This window comes from Galeopterus variegatus, unplaced genomic scaffold, assembly GCF_000696425.1.
Source record: "Galeopterus variegatus unplaced genomic scaffold, G_variegatus-3.0.2 Scaffold1120, whole genome shotgun sequence".
Lineage (NCBI taxonomy): Eukaryota > Metazoa > Chordata > Mammalia > Dermoptera > Cynocephalidae > Galeopterus > Galeopterus variegatus.
This window is the reverse complement of record NW_007727231.1, coordinates 163,730-183,964: the sequence shown is the minus strand read 5'-3', so window position 1 is coordinate 183,964 and position 20,235 is coordinate 163,730.

Sequence of the window (20,235 nt, the reverse complement as noted above, 5' to 3'; positions counted from 1 at the left end):
TTTTTTTTTTTTTTTTTTTTTTTTTTGTCTTTTTCCGGGCCCGTCAACGGATCGCAACCCTCAGTGTTGCCCCCGTACCGGACCGGGGACCGGCAACGGAATTGCAACCCTCGGCGTTGCTCCCGCGCCTCGCTCAGCCAGTGAGCGGGAACCGGTCTGTATGTGGGATCCGAACCCTCAGGCGGGAGCGCCGCCGCGCTTCCCAAGCAGCGCACTATCCAGTGCGCCACCGGGCCGGCCCCTACCCAGTATTATTTTTTAAGCACAGCCAGCTCTGAAGCTCTGGTGTGCATAGTTCTTACCCAACACCCTTTCAGCATGAGACTCTGTCTCCTCTCCCTGGACATGTGTGGATTTCTCTTTGGCACTACGTTTATTCCTTCAATTTAATGAGGACCTACTATGTGCGAGGCACTGTCCTAGACTCTGAAGACATAGCAGTGGATGAGAGAGACAAAAATGCATCCCCTGGTGGAACTGTGTTCTAGCGAATGGTAAAAAGGAGAGTGGTCTTGCTTTCCTGCTCTTTGCCGTAAGACAGGGCCGTTAGGGAGTTTGGGTCAAGGGGTTGTAAGCAGAAGCTTCACCTCTGGGCTGAAGCATTTATTTGCTGGAGAGACTCTAGCGCTATCCTTTCCTGCCTCAATCATGCATGTGGAAGGTATCTGTTCTGGACAGTCGCCAGACCTGTAATGGACTTTGTGGGAATGAGAAATAAATGTTATGTTAAACTGCCGAGATATTGGTACTGTGTGTTTCTGCAGCCTGGCCTATCTTAATAGCTTAGAAGAGGGCAGTTGGGGGAGGTGGCTGCTAGAGCTCAGGAACTTCCCTTTTTCATTTCATCTGGCCTCTGGCCCTCAGAAGAGATGTAGCTTCCTCTAGGTGCTCGTCTGAGCTGATGCAAAGCTATTGGGAACACTAAGAAGCTCACAAGACCATAGATGATGGGGAAGAAAGATATTGCCATCTGGGACAAGTCCTGGGGAGGTCAGTTGTTTAAGTGGACAAGACAACCCTCCATACCTCCCTGGCCTTACTCCACTCTCCATATGGAGAGTCTTGCTGTGCTCCACTGCCCCACATGCACAGAACAGGATTTTCTATAGATGGTCATGCTATGGAGAGAGCAAGGCTTGCCTTCCATTCCTCATGTGAGTGCAGTAAATTTCAAAGAATGGTTTGGTAACTATCCCTATGGTACCTTGTATGAGTCATGACTCAAAACAGATAAGACTAGGGCAATAGCAAAGTTGCCTAGATCAGTGTAGAGAGGAAGGTGGCTGCTTTTCCTGGACTGAGGGGTAACAACTGGGGAAAAGCTTGGGCAGGGAAGTAGGAGCAGTATAGTTCCAGTTGTGGAGTAAAAAGCCTCCGGTGGGGAAGTCCTAGCTTAGCCATTAACCAGCAACACAATGTCTTACAACATCTTAGCTTGGAATTTGGGGTAGAAGTTTGAACAAGGGATTTCTATACCTTTGTCACAGGTATGAGAACAGATGACTAAAAAACAAAATTGAGGCTTTGTTTTAACATGAAATACTTAAAAGTTTATATGTGTTGGGATGCAACCCTAGGCCCAGCTTAAACAGTACTAAAGTTCTCACAAATATGCCCTCTATAAACAAGCAGATGATTTCTAGGAAACCAGAGGGTGCTTTATTGTAGTTTGTTTAGATAACAGTCTTATGGTGGTTCCAAGGTTATTTCTGAGAACTGAATCACTGACCCAATTCAAATCCCCTTACCCGCTCCTCAACACTGGTATAAGTGGCCACACTGCTGGGACCATCCCAAACAGTAAGCAGACTGTTTGGAACCTTAAGCTGATCTTGAGAGCCTTTGATATTTTAGCTGGAGGGGAAGGACACGAGAGCTTAGAATCAAACTAGATCTTGAAACTGAAACTCCTACAGTTTCTATCAGCTTTTGGAACTAATGAGAACAGTGTTGAATTTCCCTGGAGAGCGTGAGAGGAAGAATGCCAAGCAGCCTCGAGTTGAACTATGAGGAACCATTAAAAAAAGAATGCCAAGCAACCTTTTCTATCCCAATGGACAGTTGGGATAACAAAAGATTGAGCTCCATAAAGGATTTTCCAAACATCTGTCAAGTCAACTGACAAGTGTTTACTGAGCACCTCTTGCATATCCTAGTCAGTTCTCACTCGTGTGTAATGGATCCAGGCTGCCCCTATTACTCCTCACTTGGGGGCTTTCTACTGCCTAGACTGACTGGATCACTTGCTGAAGCTGTTCCCACGTTCTTTCTGAGGGCTAGGTTCTTTCCTAGGTAGTTTCTGAAGTGTCCTATGTGGGAACCATTGAGGCTTTGCTCACATTCCATGTTTCTAGTGTTCCTCCCAGTAGGAAACTACTCAAACAAGTACAAAAGCATATTTTTGTTACTGAATCTTTTCTGCACTTGTCACGTTTATAGTTTCTTTCTTGTGTGGGTTCACTGGGGAATGAGGCTGAAGCACTTTTTGAAGCATTTACGAGAACCTCCGTATGGTGGGTTTCCTTCGTGTAAGAGTCCTCCTGTGGGCAGTGATATGGAGCTAAATTTTAATATTTCTTTTATCCTTTGACTATAGTGAGTGCTATACTGAAGTGCCTTCTGCAGCCAAGCGTCCATAAGGCTTTTCTCCTGTATGATTCAACCATGTCGGAGAACACCTGCCCTTTTCCTAAAGCACTTCCTGTATTCCATCTACCTCCTGTGAAAAGAATTAAGCAAGCTAGCTCTTGCATTGTGTTTCAGATTTAGGGAAACTATTAGAATCACTTCTCATTTCTTCCACAGTTAGGGTAGGGAATTTCAAATTGCACCAGTCTTAGCACTAACAAAAAATAACCTAGTTAGTATTTAGATACAATACACCTTTAAGGAAAAAGTAAGAAAGCTTACTTTTCAAATCAATAAATATAGTATTTTCAACATAATTTTTACACTAAGCATTTGTTTGTGACTTGTACAAACAACTGAATGATTTTGAAGCATTTGAAACAACCAAAATGTAAAGGATCTTTAATGTTCACAAAGACAAAATTAAAATTAAATATTTTGGACGTTTGAAAAATCCTTCTTTCAAAAAAATTAGTAGCATAACGAACAATGGCTTCTCACACAGAGGAGCAAGGAAAAAAAATTTAATATTTCCTTTATCCTTTGACTATGATAAGTGAGCATTACCCAGTTTCAGTTATTTATCCTCCTTAAAGGAGCTCATATTTTTTATCCTTTTTTTTTTTTTGCACCTGGCCAGTATGGGGATCCAAACCCTTGACGCTGGTGCTTGGTGGTACCAGCACCAGCACTAACCAAGTGAGCTAACCAGCCAGTGAGCCATTTTTTGACCTTATTCTTTGAATTAAGAGGCACTTATAACGTCTTCTCTTGGATCTCTCCAAAGCTCCCACATTTTTTTTTTTAAAAGATGACTGGTAAGGGTATCTTAACCCTTGACTTGGTGTCAGCACCACACTTTCCCAAGTGAGCTAACCAGCCATCCCTATATAAGGATCTGAACCTGTGGCCTTGGTGTCATCAGCGCCACACTCTCCCAAGTGAGCCATGAGTTGGCCCTCAAAACTCCCACATTTTAAAATCCAAACTTCCACAAGGCCCATCCCTGAAAGAGTTAATCCAGTGGCTCCCTCTTCCCTTGCCTTCCCTCACATACCAGTTGGTTCCATCTGCTCTAATCACTCAGCACTCAACTCTGGTCACTATTCATAGTGTATATTAGCAACTTAGGGTTATTTGGTTTCTTTTGCTTGTTTTAGTCTGTCTAGAATTAGACATTAGAATGTAGGCATCAGAAGGACAGGAGCTATGTCTGTCTTATGCAGCCTTGTATCTTCAGGGTTGATCACAAGACTGGCGCAGAATGAAAATATACCCATCAAACAGGAGAAACTGCCAGGGCCACCTGAGCATTAGCATAGGTTCCTCAGAGCATCCCCCTGCTCAGAGATCTCTTCAGGCATCAGGTGCTCGTCAGATGTGTGATGGCCGTGAGTCCTCATCTCGCTCTTCACCACACGAGAAGGGAGAGAAGGGCGTGCAGGTCCTCTGAAGGAGCTCACGGGTAATTCATGTGTTAGGAACATGAATTTCTAAGGCTGTCTATCTGCATGAACTTTCAAGCCCAGAGCTCAGGGAGGTTTACCCTGGAATAGGAAGACTGGGTTCCATGTGCACACTGGGAAAAGCACCTCCACCAAGGTTGTCTCTCCCCCCAGTACCCACCCCTACAATGTCTGCTGTCCCAGGGCTTGAATGTCCACACAGATCGAGGGGCCTCACAAGAAATTGGTGCCTCTCTTCCCATGGAGCCTCTCAACATGAAGCATAAAGAAGGATCTGGAAGGAGACTTAGAAATCTGGCTGTGTTGGTGGGTCCCAAACTTGTACTCAGTATTCTGCACCCAAGTAAATTTGGGAACAGTGGGTTAGATAAGGACAGTGTTTTGTTATAGGAGGACTTCTCGGGTCTTTATGGTTAGATGTACAATGTGAAATTTGGGGGCCGGGGTCAAAGGAGAGGAGTGGAAGACTTAAGCGTTTGCCAGCCTTGACCAGAGGCCCTGGTGCTGGTGGGTGTATGTGTGTGTCACACCTAACATCTCTCAGAACAGTGTTCTGTGAAACATCACTGTATTAGTCCATTTTCTGTCAGAAAACAATACCTGAAACTGGGTAATTTGTAAAGAAATGAATTTTATTTCAGTTTGGGAGGCTGGGAAAGTCCACGATTGAGGGACCACATCTGGGGAGGGCCTTCTTCTGGGTGGGAACTCTCTATAGAGTCCCAAGGCGGAGTGGGGCGTCACATGGTGACAGGGAAAGGGTGTGCTAATGTGCTTTCTTTCTCTCCTTATAAAGTCACCAGTCTACTCCCATGATAACCCATTAATCCATTAACTCACTGATCCATTAATCAATGAATCCATTTACCTCTTAAAAGCCCTGCCTTTCAAATACCATATTTGAGATTAAGCTTCAACATGAGCTTTGGAGGGGGCAAACATTCAAACTATATCAACCACTTTTGGCAACACTGGCCTAGTTAATCCTTTCACCATTACAAGAAACTGAGAAGACAACTTGACTTTGCAGGACAGAACCAGATTCCACATCATCTGACTCACAATGGAATGCCCTTTCCTCTTCTCACACAGTCTCTCAGGTGATGGGACAGGCATCACTGTTACCCGGATTATAATATTGCTGGCAGAATAGAACTGGAAGCTGTGCATCATCCATCTACGGGATGACAGGGAGACCTCTCTTACAAGGGCCCAACCAGGATTCACTTCTCCAAGGTCAACACAAGCAATTCTGTTTAGCTTCTTCTATACCTAGTAGAAGATCCAAGTGTTTTAGCAAGAATAATCTCAATAGCTCTCAATGCCTGCAAAGAGTACTTGACAAAGAGGGGTTTGCAAAACGACTTTCACAAAGCTGCCAACCCTGGTATAATGTCTTTCAAATTCAAAGCTCATCTCACAAGATCTCATCTATCTGGAACTGTTTCCAGGAGGGATGAAGAGCACGTATCGTTGGTCCCATCTAAAACATCGGTTATGAGGGCTGGCCCGTGGTTCACTTGGGAGAATGTGGTGCTCAAAACACCAAGGCCACGGGTTTGGATCCCTATATAGGGATGGCTGGTTAGCTCACTTGGGAGAGCGTGGTGCTGACAACAACACGTCAAGGGTTAAGATCGCCTTACTGGTCATCTTTTGAAAAAAAATTTAGTTAATTAAAAAAATAAATAAACATCAGTTATGTGAGTTAATTGGCAGGAAGTGGTTGTCTTAAAATGTGTCAGAGAGGGCCGGCCCGGTGGCGCACTGGAGAGTGCGCCGCTTGGGAGTGTGGTGGCGCTCCCGCCGAGGGTTCGGATCCCATGTGGAGACTGGTTCCCGCTCACTGGCTGAGCGTGGTGCGGGTGCAACACCGAGGGTTGCGATCCCGTTGCTGGTCAGTAAAAAAAGACAAAAAGGAAAAAAAAATGTGTCAGAGAAGATTCAGGAAGTTTGAGGTTTCCTGGTTCCTAGTGATACTGGGGCCACTCAGTTGCTGGCTTGGCTCGCCAAATTTTGTTACAAGGTAGGGTCCAGCGGTCTACCCCCTTTCAAAAACAAATCACTGAAAAGTCAAATGTTGGTGAAAATGGAAGTCAGCCTGTATTCAGGAATACCAGTGACCTGAGGAGAGATGTTAGCGAACCCATCTCTCCAATAAACCTGAAGGAGAACAGCCAGACTAAAGCCACTTCCAAGACTCAGATTTACTGAGGGGCTTTTAAGAGGGGGCTGAGGGAATGGAACATGGGAAATGAAAAGCAGGGGGGAGGGCACCTGAGCTGCAGGGGCTCTGTGCCAAGGAGCCAGGTGCAAGGTCTCGCCAAGACTCCGTCTGGTTCCACTGCAGTGTTTGCTCTTATCTCAGGGTCCTGTTGGTGGGGGTTTCCCAGGGTCTGGATAGTACGTGCAAGCCTGCAGCTTCAGGCTGGCTGGAAAACAACTTTACATTGATGTAAATAATGTCATCTTGCCTCATAACTGAGGTTCAAAATATCAAATAACTGTGGGAAAAGAAGGCAGAGAAATGCATGCCAAGAAAAAAACCGTGTCTTTTAAAAATCTTTTAGAGCCCATGTGGCTTTAAGTCCCAACATGACTTTAGTCCTGCTCTCTCCAACACTAGTTCAGATACAAGGTCCTTTGAACATGTGAGCTCCAGGAAGAAAGACAGTTCTCATCCCTGTGGTTGTGGAACAAACAGGCTTTAGGAGTCAGGGTTCCTGGCTGAGTCCAAAGTGCCTGTTCTTCCTCTTCAGCTCCCTGAGATGGCCTCTGGTGGCTCCATCCCACCAGCCCACTCACAGCAGCCCTCACCATCTCAGAGTGAGGAGAAGGGGAGACCGGGGCACTGGCAACTCAGGAAGTGCCATCACCCTCCACAGAATCCTGATCTCTCACCTGTCTCCTCAAGGGCCAGGATCCCTTCTTAGGTATAGTCTCTGCTGTTCTCAGAACTCCATTCTCTCTCCGGACAACCCCTTAGAGTTAACTGGGATGCCGTGCCCTCTCAAATCACTTCTTGCACAGTCTGAGACCTAGAAACAGTCCTGCTAATCACTGTCACGCACAAAGGGGTCTGGGACTTGCAAGAGAGACTCAGAGATGTGTCCTTGGGGAGGCGGACACTTCAAAACCCCCACCGCCTCATTTCTATGCCACAATCTCATTAATCTTCCTGAAACACCATGCTCACCATGTAACTCTTCCATTCATAAAGCTTCAACAGCTCCCCGGTTCCCATGTGTTTAGCTCCCCGGTTCCCATGTGTTTAGTTTGTCTTCCAGGCCCTTTATCAGGTGGACTCCCACTACAGACAACCCACTCTTATCCTCTCTCCCAGTTCACTTATCCTCCAAGCTGAGACAAGCTGCTATTTTTTTTTTCTTCTTTTTTAATAGACTTTCATTTTTTAGAGCACTTTTAGATTCATAGCAAAATTGAGAGGAAAATCCAGAGTTCTCATATACCCTCTTCCCCCACCCCACTCACAGTACCCCCCACTATCAACATCCCCCACCAGAGTGGTAGGTTTCTTACAATGAGCAAACCTACACTGACATATTATCCCTCAGAGTCCATAGTTTACATATGGTTCAACGCTCTTGGTGTTATATGATTTTGAAAAATATATGATGGAATGTATCTACCTATACAATATCACACAGAACAGTTTCATTGCCCTAAAAATCCTCTGTGCTCTGCCTATTCATCCCTCCCTCCCCGCCAACCTTTGGCAACCACTGATGGGTTTTTTTGTTTTGTTTTGTTTTTGTCCTTTTTGAGACCGGCCGCACCATGCTCAGCCAGTGAGCACTGTGAGCGCACCAGTCATCCCTATATAGGATCCGAACCCGCGGCGGGAGCGCTGCTGTGCTCCCAGCGCCGCACTCTCCCGAGTGTGCCACGGGCTCGGCCCACCACTGATGTTTTTACTGTCTCCATAGCTGTGCCTTTTCTAGAATGTCATATACTGTAGTTGGAACTATACAGTATGTAACCTGTTCAGACTGGCTTCTTTCTCTTAGTAACATGCATTTAAGATTCCTCCATGTCTTTTCATGCCTTGATAGCTCATTTCATTTTAGTGCTGAATAACACTCCATCACCTGGATCGATCACCATTTATTTGTTCATTCACCCACTGGAGGACATTTTGGTTGCTTCCAAGTTTTGGCAATTATGAATAAAGCTGCTATAAAAATTATTAGGCCTAATGCCTAAGTGTCCAACCTGTGATCAAATGTCCCTCTCACAGGAAATATGTTTATACTGGCAGGAACCCTTGTGGCTCTTGTCTGACCTGTGTCCAGTTTGTTCTTTTTTAAAAAGAAATTTATTTTCAGGTTTTTAAAAATAAATTTATTTTTAATTGACTCATTGATTGTACATATTTATGGGGTAGAGAGTTATATTTCGTATATAATGTGTGATGGTCAAATCAGGTGTCCAGTTTATTCTTATCAAGACTGCCACTCTCTAGGAGAGTCCTGAAAGGCACAGAAGTTAGGTTCACGTGTGTTGATCAGTTAAAACACAGAGGAGACAACACAACATAATACGTAAAATAACAGAAGCAGTTTTATTACTTACAGATCCCAGAGAGAAGAGGGCAGCATACCTCACAGAACTAATGGGAAGGGGGAGTCGTCTGGGACACTCATACTCAACCAGTAGGTGGGGGCAGGGGAGAGAGAGAAAAAGAAAGACCTGTGGGCCCACGCCTTTATGGGGTCCATGGCATTACCTAGGTGGGTTTCCTTCAGGAGTTCTAATTGATGGATTTAGAGCAAACAGGTACGGGTTCTGTGGAGTCATGCTGTGACTGAGAGGTGGTCACTGTGGCATACTCACACAGTCCATGTGGGGTGTAGGGGTCAGCTAGGCAAGTCAAGTAGGTTATATCCAACTGTTCCATAGGAATGTGGTCACCAGGAGGCGGTTGTATAAGGCAAATATGTGGATTGCATCTATGCTCCTGGGAGATATTGTAGTTTTTGTTTCTTATAATGTCTGATTTGGGTATTAGGATAAAACCTACTTCATAGATTGTGGTATTAAGTATTTCCTCTGCTTCTACCTTCTGAAAGAGATTTTAGAGAATTGGTATAGTTTCTTTCTTAAATGTTTGATATAATTCACCTGTGAACCCATCTGAGCCTCATGCTTTCAGTTTTGGAAGGTTATTAATTGTTGATTCAATTTCTTTAATAGATATAGGCCTATTTGGATAGTCTATTCCATAGATGTTTTTGATGTCCTTCATAATGACAAACCACTTTCACCAATTCCTCATTGCCCTGCGGATATTACCTCTGTTCCCAAAATCATTTCTTTCATTTTCATGAAGCCACTGAAAAAAATCTCATTTTACTAATCCAAGATTGCACAAGAATCTGTACACTGGCCCCTCTGAGGCACTTTCAGTAGATTAATTTGAAAGCTTCTCATCAGCCATTATGAGTCACAACTGTTCACTGAGACAGGGGGTATTGATAGAAAGACTATGACAGAGTTAATAGGCTGGCAAAGGCCACTGAATTAAGGAAAGTTCACTAGGGTGCATTAGGCTCAAGGTCTGAGGCCATATCAAGGTGCTCACTCTACTGAACTGACCAAGAAATCATGAGAAAGATAACTAAACTGCAGGGTGTTGTAGTGGATTTCTGTCTGTATATGTTTGTGATACATATACACACACACACATATATATACATATACACATATAAATACACTCTATGGAGATCTATATTTCATATAAGTAGTTAGATATCTTAAGTGTGTTTTTTGTTTTGTGTTGGTGCCTGGCCAGTACAGGGATCTGAACCCTTGACCTTGGTGTTACCAGAGTGTGTATATTTTTAGACATCGCAATATTTCTGGGACAAATAGCCGTGCTAAACAAGGCACATAGGTACCTGATGTGGGTGTTAGTGGTTAAGACTATCTCCCAGGCATGGAGGTATTATACTGTACGAGTCCTCAGGAGTGTATTCCGATGACCATAGCCTGCAACAGCCAAAACAAACTCAACACTCACCCTACACCAGGTAAGGTGGTTCCTTTCTTGTGGGGGTAGATACTCTCCAAAATGAATCTTATCACCATTTTTATCCATACCAGACACTACCCATACTGACATTAAGAAAATCTTTCGGGGCCGGCCCGGTGGCGCACTGCTACAGTGTGCCGCTTGGGAGCATGGCGGCGCTCCCACCGAGGGTTCGGATCCCACATACAGACCGGCTGCTCACTGGCTGAGCGAGGTGCGGGCACGACACCGAGGGTTGCGATCCCGTTGCCGGTCCCGGTCCGGTACGGGCGCGACACTGAGGGTTGCAATCCGTTGCCAGTCACGAAAAAAGACAAAAAGGAAAAAAAAAAAATCTTTCACCTCTACAGACCATCCAGGTCCCTATCTCTGACAACAGCTTCCCATCTATCTTGCGGATTTAGAAGATAGGGTTCGATGCCCTCTATTCTGTTCTACTAGGAGCTTTGCATGTGGAGAGTGTAGCAGATATTTATTGACTACCTTCTAGCACACACTTCCTCTTTCCTGCTTCTCAACAACGCTGATTCCATTCAGAGGTTTTGGAGGTTCCTTATCCTGGTTTCCAGGAGTATGGAATGTGACCTAAACTAAGTTAATAAGAGGAGGATTCTACCTCCTTGGTTAGACAGTGGCTCAGCATTAGGCCTATGACATTAAGCTGGTCCTATCAGGACTTTTGTTGAAAGTGCTAGAACAAATCCAGCTCTTTCTGGATGACACATGTAACCCAGTAGCTATTGACAGTCTCCTTAAAACTAGGAGTGTTGTGAGCCTTGGGATGAAACCAACATTGGAGAAGGCAATGGGATGGAAATTCAGTCCTTAATGACATCAGTGAGCTTGGGATCAGGCTTCATCTGATACCTAGAACTGCCCGGGACTTTTCAGCTACGTGAATCTATATATTCCCTTTATTGTTTAAGCCAGTGCAAACTAGGGTTTCTGTTCATCGAAACTGAAAGAATCCTAGTAAATACCTAGAGTAATAACTGATTTAAGTTATACAGGAGATAAACAGTCCTTTCATATATACCTGTTTAAATGTTTTGTTTAAAACATGAACAGAAGTTATCAAACATATATAAACGTATAGAGAAGTATTAATAAACCCCCTGTAGGCCTCAAAAATGAACATTTTGCCAACCTTGTTTCATTTATCCCCTTGTTTCATTTATGAGGTTTGTTTTGTTTTGCTTTGTTTTTATTTTGTCTGTTTCGAGAGAGTTGTTTGCTTTTAAGTATTTTAAAGCAAACCTCAGACGTTATAACATTTCTACCATAGATAGTTCAGTTTGTAAGAGATAAACAACTCTTGACAATCTCTGCCCTAAACCATCTTTGAGCGGAGGCCCTCTCTCCCACAGGAGGAAGGTTAATTGAGAACAGGGGAGCTACCTTTTCCTTCCCCACAGGGCAACCAAAACTTGGCTGACAACTTCTCAAGATGGGTTTGTAAGAGGACCCTCTTGACCTCCTCCCTGGGGTATTCATTTATGAGAACCCCAGGCATCCCAAATGCCTCATAATGAGGGTGGTCCAGAAGGTATAACAATAGATGCCTGTAATGATCACCAGAGAACTTATTAATAACTTGAAACTACATGATCAACTGTTGTACTTTTAATGAGCCCCAGAGTGATTCATTCATTAAGCGTTTGGTGGCATCATTTAACTGTTGGTTTCCTGGAAGCCTAAAGAACAAAATTGTAACAATAATTACCCTCCAACGTATGCAGGGCATTTTCCCAGGAGCTCAAAGTGCCTTCAAAATAGTTTCTCATTTACCTACTTGCACTAGCTTTAAATTTTTTCCCTTGAAATAATATGTAAATGAATATCCAAACATTAAAATATCATTATAATTCACCCCCATTAGCATTCCTGCTCGATCATATTTCTTTTTAATTAGCATTTGACCATCACGTTTGAGTAACTGCTAAAAAGAAAAACAACCTGGAAATATAATATCCCTATTCTACTTTCTTCCTCATTTGTTATCATGCTTCCTATTAGGAATTTTCTCTCCTTTCCCTTGGTCGGTGTCCATTTCTTTCTTTGATCTTCTTTCTGGAGTTATTCTAAAGTAGTCACTCTATACTTTAATACCCAGTTCCCTAGTAGTCAAGAAGTGTGGTACAAACTGCTTTGAAAGATCCTTTATGGGCCGGCCCGGTGGTGCACTCGGTTGAGTGCGGCACTTGGGAGTGCAGCGGTGCTCCCGCCGAGGGTTCGGATCCCATATAGAGACCAGTCCGCTCACTGGCTGAGCACGGTGAGGGCGTGACACCGAGGGTTGCGATCCCGTTACCGGTCATGAAAAAAGACAAAAAGGAAAAAAAAAAAAAAAAAAAAAGATCCTTTATGGCCAATTAATATCTTGTTGTTTATAAAACCTACTTAGCCAACCAAGAGTTCTTTGCTGTTGCTTTGTGTTGCTTTGCCTCCCACAGATTTGTCACCCCACTTTCCCTGGGTGATGGAGATACAAAGCCCATCTCTTCCAAGCAGTGAGAAGCCCCGAAGTGGTTAACTTTCCCGCCAGAACCCTCAAGTGAGAGGGATCCCTTCCTTGGGAAAATTAATGCCAAATTGGGGTTCTCTTCCTGCATTTATTTTCCAGACCAGGAAGGTACAGGAAGAGAACAAAGGTGAGGTTATAGTTTAACAATATAGGCCGGTAACTTTCAGTGAAACAAGCCAGATGACATTCCAGTAAGGGTATCAACAAAAGCTTTGATCTTAACAAACATTCCTTCTCCCACTAGCAATTTCTCAGTATCTTTACATAACAATCAATAACTTGTCTGTCTTTGAGCCAGCAACCTGCTGTGCCACAATTCTTTACCTCACACCAGAGATGTATAGCCTGAGGAAAATTTCCTGTCCTTGCAAGGTCAATATTTGAAACTGCAAGGCTTTGGAAAACCAGGCCCCATGAAGTACGTATGCTTTATAGTATATTCTACATTTTGCAACCAGAATGCCTGGTGCCATGAGCTACTGTTTTATCACCTTCTGCAATTCCCAAGTTGATACATATTAACCTGCTGCCAAATACTGGTTCTGTCTTTATCTCTGCCTAAGGATCTTTGCTCCCTAAAACTTTTTGAAAGATATGTATACTATGTGTTCATTCATTCATTCAATGTTGTGCAAATATTTACTGATCACTTTTAATGTGCCAGGGATTTTTTTAGGTGCTGGGATTTTATGTTTGCAAACATTTTGAGTTTTGTTTTTTCCTTCTAAAGAATATTGGATTTAGGATTATAATGGCATTTTCTAGGCTTCTTTATGTTGTTTAAATAATTTGTATAATATTTGTATCATTTTCATTTGGTCAATTGATTGGCTCTCCCTGGTTAGTTCCTCACTCTGCCTTATCTATAGCTCCAACTCCAGCTACTGCAGAATAGGCTAGGAAAAACATACCTTTCTGATTTTACATACCTTAATATATTTTAAACACACACACACATATATATATTTAAATATATGCAATAGAATTGGCATAGGTGGTCTACTTTTTTGAGAGTAGGCTTTAAGCATTCATATCTGGGAGGATCCCCGAATACAGGGACTTTTTTTTTTAATCTGACAGATACATACAAGACACAATTAGAGCACTGCAGGCAGAGACAAGAAATCTAGGAAATTATTCTCAGTAAGACATTGAGATACAAGCAAACTCCTAAGAAAACTGTAGGCACTTTAGTATATAAGCAATTATATCCTATGCTATAATTTGAATGTGTCCCCTCCAAAATTCAGGTGTTGTCAATGGGGTAGTATTAAGAGGTGGGACCTTTAAGAGGTCATCATGCCATGAGGGCTCCTCCCTGGTGAGGGGGACTAAGACCCTTTTCCAAGAGAAGTTTCACGCAGTCATTGGCTCTCTTGCACTTCCACCTTCTGCCCTGAGGGGGCGCCCCGTTCCTCCTCTCCAGAAGACACAGCATCAAGGCGCCATCTTGGAAGCAGAGAGCAGCCCTCACCAGGCAACCTGAACCTGCCAACGTCTTGATCTTGGACTTCCCAGCCTCCAGAACTGTGAGAAAATTCATTTCTGTTATTTATAAATTACCCAGTCTCAGGCATTCTGCTATAGTAGCATAAAACATACTAAGACATTCTACTTGCTAGAAGTTGTTTTTTGGGGTTTGTGTGTGACTATGTCCTACATCTTCACATCAATCAGCACCAAAATAATCAGAAACTTCATCACAAACAGAATTATTTAAAACTATATGAAAGAAACCCAATAATAAAAAGTTAATTTTTAAAAGGGCCAAAGATCTGAATAGACATTTCTCAAAATACAATATACAAATGTCCAATCAGCACATGAAAAGATTTTCAACATCATTAACCATCAGGAAAATCAAATCAAAACCACTTGAGATACCAGTTTACACACACTAGGGTGGTTATAATAAAAAAGATAACAAGTGTTGGAGAAATCAGAACCCTCTTACACTGCTGATGGTAATGTAAAATGGTTCAGCTCATGTAGAAAACAGTTTGGCAATTCCTCAAAAAGTTAAACATAGAGGGCCGACCCCGTGGCGCACTCGGGAGAGTGCAGCGCTGGGAGTGCAGCGACACTCCCGCCGCAGGTTCGGATCCTATATAGGAATGGCCGGTGCGCTCACTGGCTGAGCGCGGTATGGGCGACACCACGCCAAGGGTTGCGATCCCCTTACCGGTCACGAAAAAGACAAAAGAAAAAAAAAAAAAAAAAAAAAAAAAGTTAAACATAGAATTACCATATGGCCTTATGAGAAATAAAAACTTGCATCCACATAAAAAATTGTCCACAAATGTTCATAGCAGCATTACTAACAATAGCCCCAAAGTAGAAAAAAAACAAATGTTCATGAGCTGACGAATGGATAAATAAAATGTGGTGCATCCATACAATAGAATATTATTCAGCAACTACTACCATGAATTTGATACGTATGCAGTCTGCTTTATGCTTTTACCCCCACCCATCCCACACATGAGAGTACTTCAAAAGGTTCATGGAAAAATAGCATTAAAAGATAATTTGAATCTTTCCATGAACATTTTGAAGTACCCTCATATGTTCATCCTTAAAGAACAGTCAGTATTATTTTGGGCATAGCATTTTAAATGCTTTTATAAATGGCATCATACTGTATATGATGTTGTGCAAGTTATTTATTTTTTGAGATTTATTCATTTGATACCTACAAATCAGGCCATTGTTTTAATTGATGGCACAATTTGAATATGTTACAAATTATCCATTTCCACTTGGTTGTTTCTGGCTTTTTTTCTTCTGTACAGTGATGCAGTGATGTTTGTGCAAATCTCCCCATGCAAATTTGAAGAAGCTTCTCTGCTACAAACAAGCTGAGTGGCTTTGGGGAAGTTACTAAAATTCTGAATCTCAGTCTCCTCATCTGTAAGATGGGAATAATGACATATATCTCATTCAGCTGTTACGTTAAATGAGGTAATTCATTCAAAGCACTTAGTAGTATGCCTCATGGACTTTAAGTACTCAGTTTTTGATAACCATATTACTTGAGTAACAACTCTGGTTCAACTCTAGCTCATATTCTGATGACCCTAATATGTCTCTCAAATCCCTCTACAACCTGTAACTGCCCTCTGGATACCTCTGCTGTTTGTCCTCCAGTGTGTCTGACACTGAACTCAGTTTTTTCCCTCTCTCCGGCCTGTTCCTGTTTCCCCCTTCCGCATTCTCTATGTGGTTAATAACACAACTTGGTAAAGTGGCGATTTCTTCCCTACTTCATTTTCTCCTATAGAACTCCCAGAATTCTTGCTGAAACCCTCTGATTGCACCACTCCCACAGAGTTACAGCCCTCCAAGACTCCCTGTTGCCTTCCAGAATTCTTTCCAACAGGAACAGCAGTAACTAGAATCCCGTCTCTGTGGCAGGGACACTGGCAGTGCTGAAAGAGCGGTGCTATTGAAGCTAGGTTACAACATCAAAGAAAAAAATTTTAAGCTACCAAATAAAACAAGCAGATTACTAACAAAACTGACATCAGACTTCTAAACAGCAACATGAGAGGAACAAAGACAATGAAATGATTCTTTCAAAGTGTTGAAGAAAAAACTTCATACTGAGAATATTTTACACAACCAAACTGACATTTAAGTGTGAAGGTGAGATATATTTTATCAAGCATTTTATCAAAAAACATTAACACACATATACTCTTTGTGAAAACATTCTTGGAGGAAGTGGTCCAGCAAGAAGAAAAATAAATTGAAGTATAAGAAAGCAAGAACAACAACACAAACAACAACAAACAGTCTATCAATAAAAAGCAAGAAATAAAATTATAGGCAAAACCAATGAGGAGAGAGACAGATAAAAGAGATAAAAAGTTATGCAAGGGAAATTTTCTTATTTGGAAGAAATATGTAGATACTAAAAAGTTTAAGAAATTGAGAGGAAAAAATCAAACATAAAATATGGTTGATAAGCAAAAGAATAAAAATAGAAAAGTATTATTTTCAATCCCCCATAAGAAAATTGGATCCATCTAATGAAGGCAGAAAAGGAATAAATGAATAAATAAACAAACTTGAAAAAACAGATGTAGAGATAAGTCTTTACAAGAAAATAATTACAATAAGGGTAAGTGGGGTAAATTCACTGATCAAAAGACAGCAATCTAAGGCTAACAATACTTTTAAAAATGAGATATGAGTACATGGGTAATACAGAAAATTAACAATAAAAGAATTGGAAAAGATATATCAGGAAAATATGAATCAAAGGAAAGGTAGGGTAACAAATTCAATATTATTCAAAATATAATTCAAGGTTAAAAACATTAAAGAATAAGACAAAAATGCTCCTATAACAGCTTTTAATCAACATTGTCTTGGAGGTTCTAGCTAGTATAGTAATACATAAAAAGAAATAAAATGTATAAGAAAATGTATTGGAAAGGCTGAAACAAAGCTATTAGTATTGGAGTTCCAGTTCTGGGTTAGATGGAGTAAGAACCCTGGAAGTGAGTACTGTAGTAAAGATGGAGACCATCTAAGAGTGAACAATTCCGTGGCATTTAGTATATTCACAATGTTGTACAACCACCAGCTCCATCTAGTTCCAAAATATTTTAATCACCCGCAAAGAAAACCCCATGATCAGTAGGCAGTTACTCCCTATTTCATCCTCCCCACAGTCCCTGGCAACCACAAATCTCCTTTTTGTCCCTATGGATTTATCTATTCTGAACACTAAATATAAATGGAATCACAGAATATGTGACCTTATGTGACCTTTTGGCTCTGGCTTCTTTTACTTAGCATAATGTTTTTGAGGTTCATCCATGTTGTAGCATCTGACAGTACTTTATTCCTTTCTCTCTCTCTTTTTTTTGACACACCACAATTTGGTTATCTGTTCATCTGTTGATTTCCATCGTTTAGCTATCATGACTACGTAGTGTTGCTGTAAACATGCATGTACAATTATTAGTTTGAGTACCTGTTTTAAATTCTTTTTGGTGTATAACTAGGAGCGGAATTGTGGGTCATATGGTAATACTACGTTTAATTTTTGAGGAACTGATAAACTGTTTTACAAAGTGGCTAAATGGTTTTACATTCCCACCAGCAATGTACAAGAGTTCCAATTTTTCTACATCCTTGTCTTATTATTTCTTTGTTGTATTATTATTTTACCCATCTGAGTGTGAAGTGGCATTTCATTGCAGTTTTGATTTGCATTTCCCCAATGACTAATGATGTTGAGCATTTTTTCATGTGCTTCTTGGCCATTTCTCTTCTTGGAGAAGTGTCTATTTGGTTTCCAGTCAAGATGGCAGAATAGACAGTCCCCAGTGTCACTCTCTCTGACAAATCAACCAATTTACAACTATAAAAAAGCAACAGCAGCCAAGCTGGGGCCACTAGAGCTCAGGGGAAGAGGAGAGACCTACAGAGTGCATGAAGGGGGAGAAGCCATGATGAGAGAAAGAAAAAACTGCTCCAACTATTTCGTGCCACAGCCGCTTTAAGGCAGGAGCTGCTGAGCGCACAGAGCAGGAGCTGGCAAAAGCCGCAGCTGTGCCCTTCAGATGAAGTTGCTTGGAGGCAGCAGGGGAGAAGAGGGTCTTGGTGGCCCCCAGGCCAGTAAGACCACTAATAGGGTTCCTGTAGACCCACATAGGAGCGAGGAGCCACAACAATTGAAAAAAAGGAGTCACTCAGAGGCCGGTGAGTCATCGCAAGGGACTGGCACATGGCCTGTCCCATGGGAAGTGTTTGCAGCACAGGCAGTTGGGGAGATGGGCCCACCGAGGAAACACTGGGGCACAACAAGAACAGCTGACTGGCCACCAATCAGCGAAGGACCACTCAGAGGAGACTGGTCAGGAATATGGAATTGCATGGGGTGCAGTTTGATAAAAAGACTCAGGCCCAAATCAGAGTTTCTACACACCCAGGTGCACTAGGTCTCTGGAGGCCAGAAGTACCTATAAAGTCAACCATTAAAAACTGAGCTGCACAAAAAGCCTTCCCTACGGAATCAGCAGCAAAGCAGCAATTTAGCTAAACCACAGCTCAAGTACTGGTCCCCACAGGAAGTTTCCCCATTTTAGAAGTAAGCAAAGGACAAAAAAATTAGTTCTAGCCCAGGAACACTGCCAGCACCTTGGGTCCACCCGGTGACCTGAGGCATGGAGTGGGGACCAGACCCCCCCCACACACTCCGGCACACCACCAGCACCAAGGAGCATGCCAAAAACATCACCTCCATGTGGGTGTCCCACCACAGCCACCACAATAACCACAGCTGCTGCAAAAGTGGCTAGACACAACAACCACCACGCAGATGGTCCACCAGCGACTGGAGTGCATTGACACAAGGAGAGTCACAGCAGAGACCAAAGAAAAGAAGAGGATGTCTCTCTCCACAAAGCCTATTCCAGAGTGACAGAAGAAGCATCTGCTCTATGATAATATTGGGGGATCTGAACACACCTCTCAGTATTGGACAGATCATCTAGGCAACAAATTAACAGAGTAACCATTACTCCTTCAGAAGGAGAGAAGAAATCTAGCGTTATCAGTGGTGGGAGGGGGGAGGGGAGGGGGATAGGGAGAGATTGGACAAGGGGCATAAAGAATAAGTATGATTTGTAACAATATATATGCTAGTAATATTGATTTGATCAACATATGTCAATGTTGAACCCCAAAAATATGTATAATCAATTATTATTCAATAACATTTTTTTTAAAAAAAGAAGTGTCTGTTCACATCCTTTGCCCATTTTTTTTTTCTATAAAGATGACCAGTAAGGGGATCTTAACCCTTGACTTGGTGTTATCAGCACCACACTCTCCCAAAGTGAGCCAAGGGCCGACCCCCTTTGCACATTTTTTGATTCTGTTGTCTTTTTGTTTTTGAAGAAAATAGTAAGTGTTGACAAGGATGTGGGATATTGAAACCCTCATACATTGCAGGTGAGAATGTAAAATGGTGTAGCCTCTATTTGGTTTGTTTGTTTGGTTGTTCCTCACAATGTTAAAAATAGCATTACCACATGACCCAGCAATTGCACTCCTAAGTGCATACCTAAAATCATTAAAAACATGTTTCCAAACAACTTTTTTTGTGTGTGTGTGTGTGTGACCAATAAGGGGATCGCAACCCTTGGCTTGGTGTTGTCCGCACCGCGCTCAGCCAGTGAGCGCACCGGCTATCCCTATATAGGATCCAAACCCGCGGCGGGAGCACCACTGCGCCCCCAGCACCCGCACTGTCCCGAGTGAGCCACGGGGTTGGCCCCAAACAACTTTTAAATGAATGTTCATAGCAGCACTATTTACAATAGTCAAAATGTGTAAACCACCCAAATCTTCATCAACTGATGAATGGGTAAACAAAATGTGGTTTATTCATACAATGGAATATTATTCATTTCTTACAAAATAATTTAATACTTATTCATGCTACAACATGAATTGAATCTTGAAAACATTATGCTAAATAAAAGAAGTCAGACCTGAAAGGCTACATATTGTACTATTCCATATATATATGAAATATCTGGAGTAGG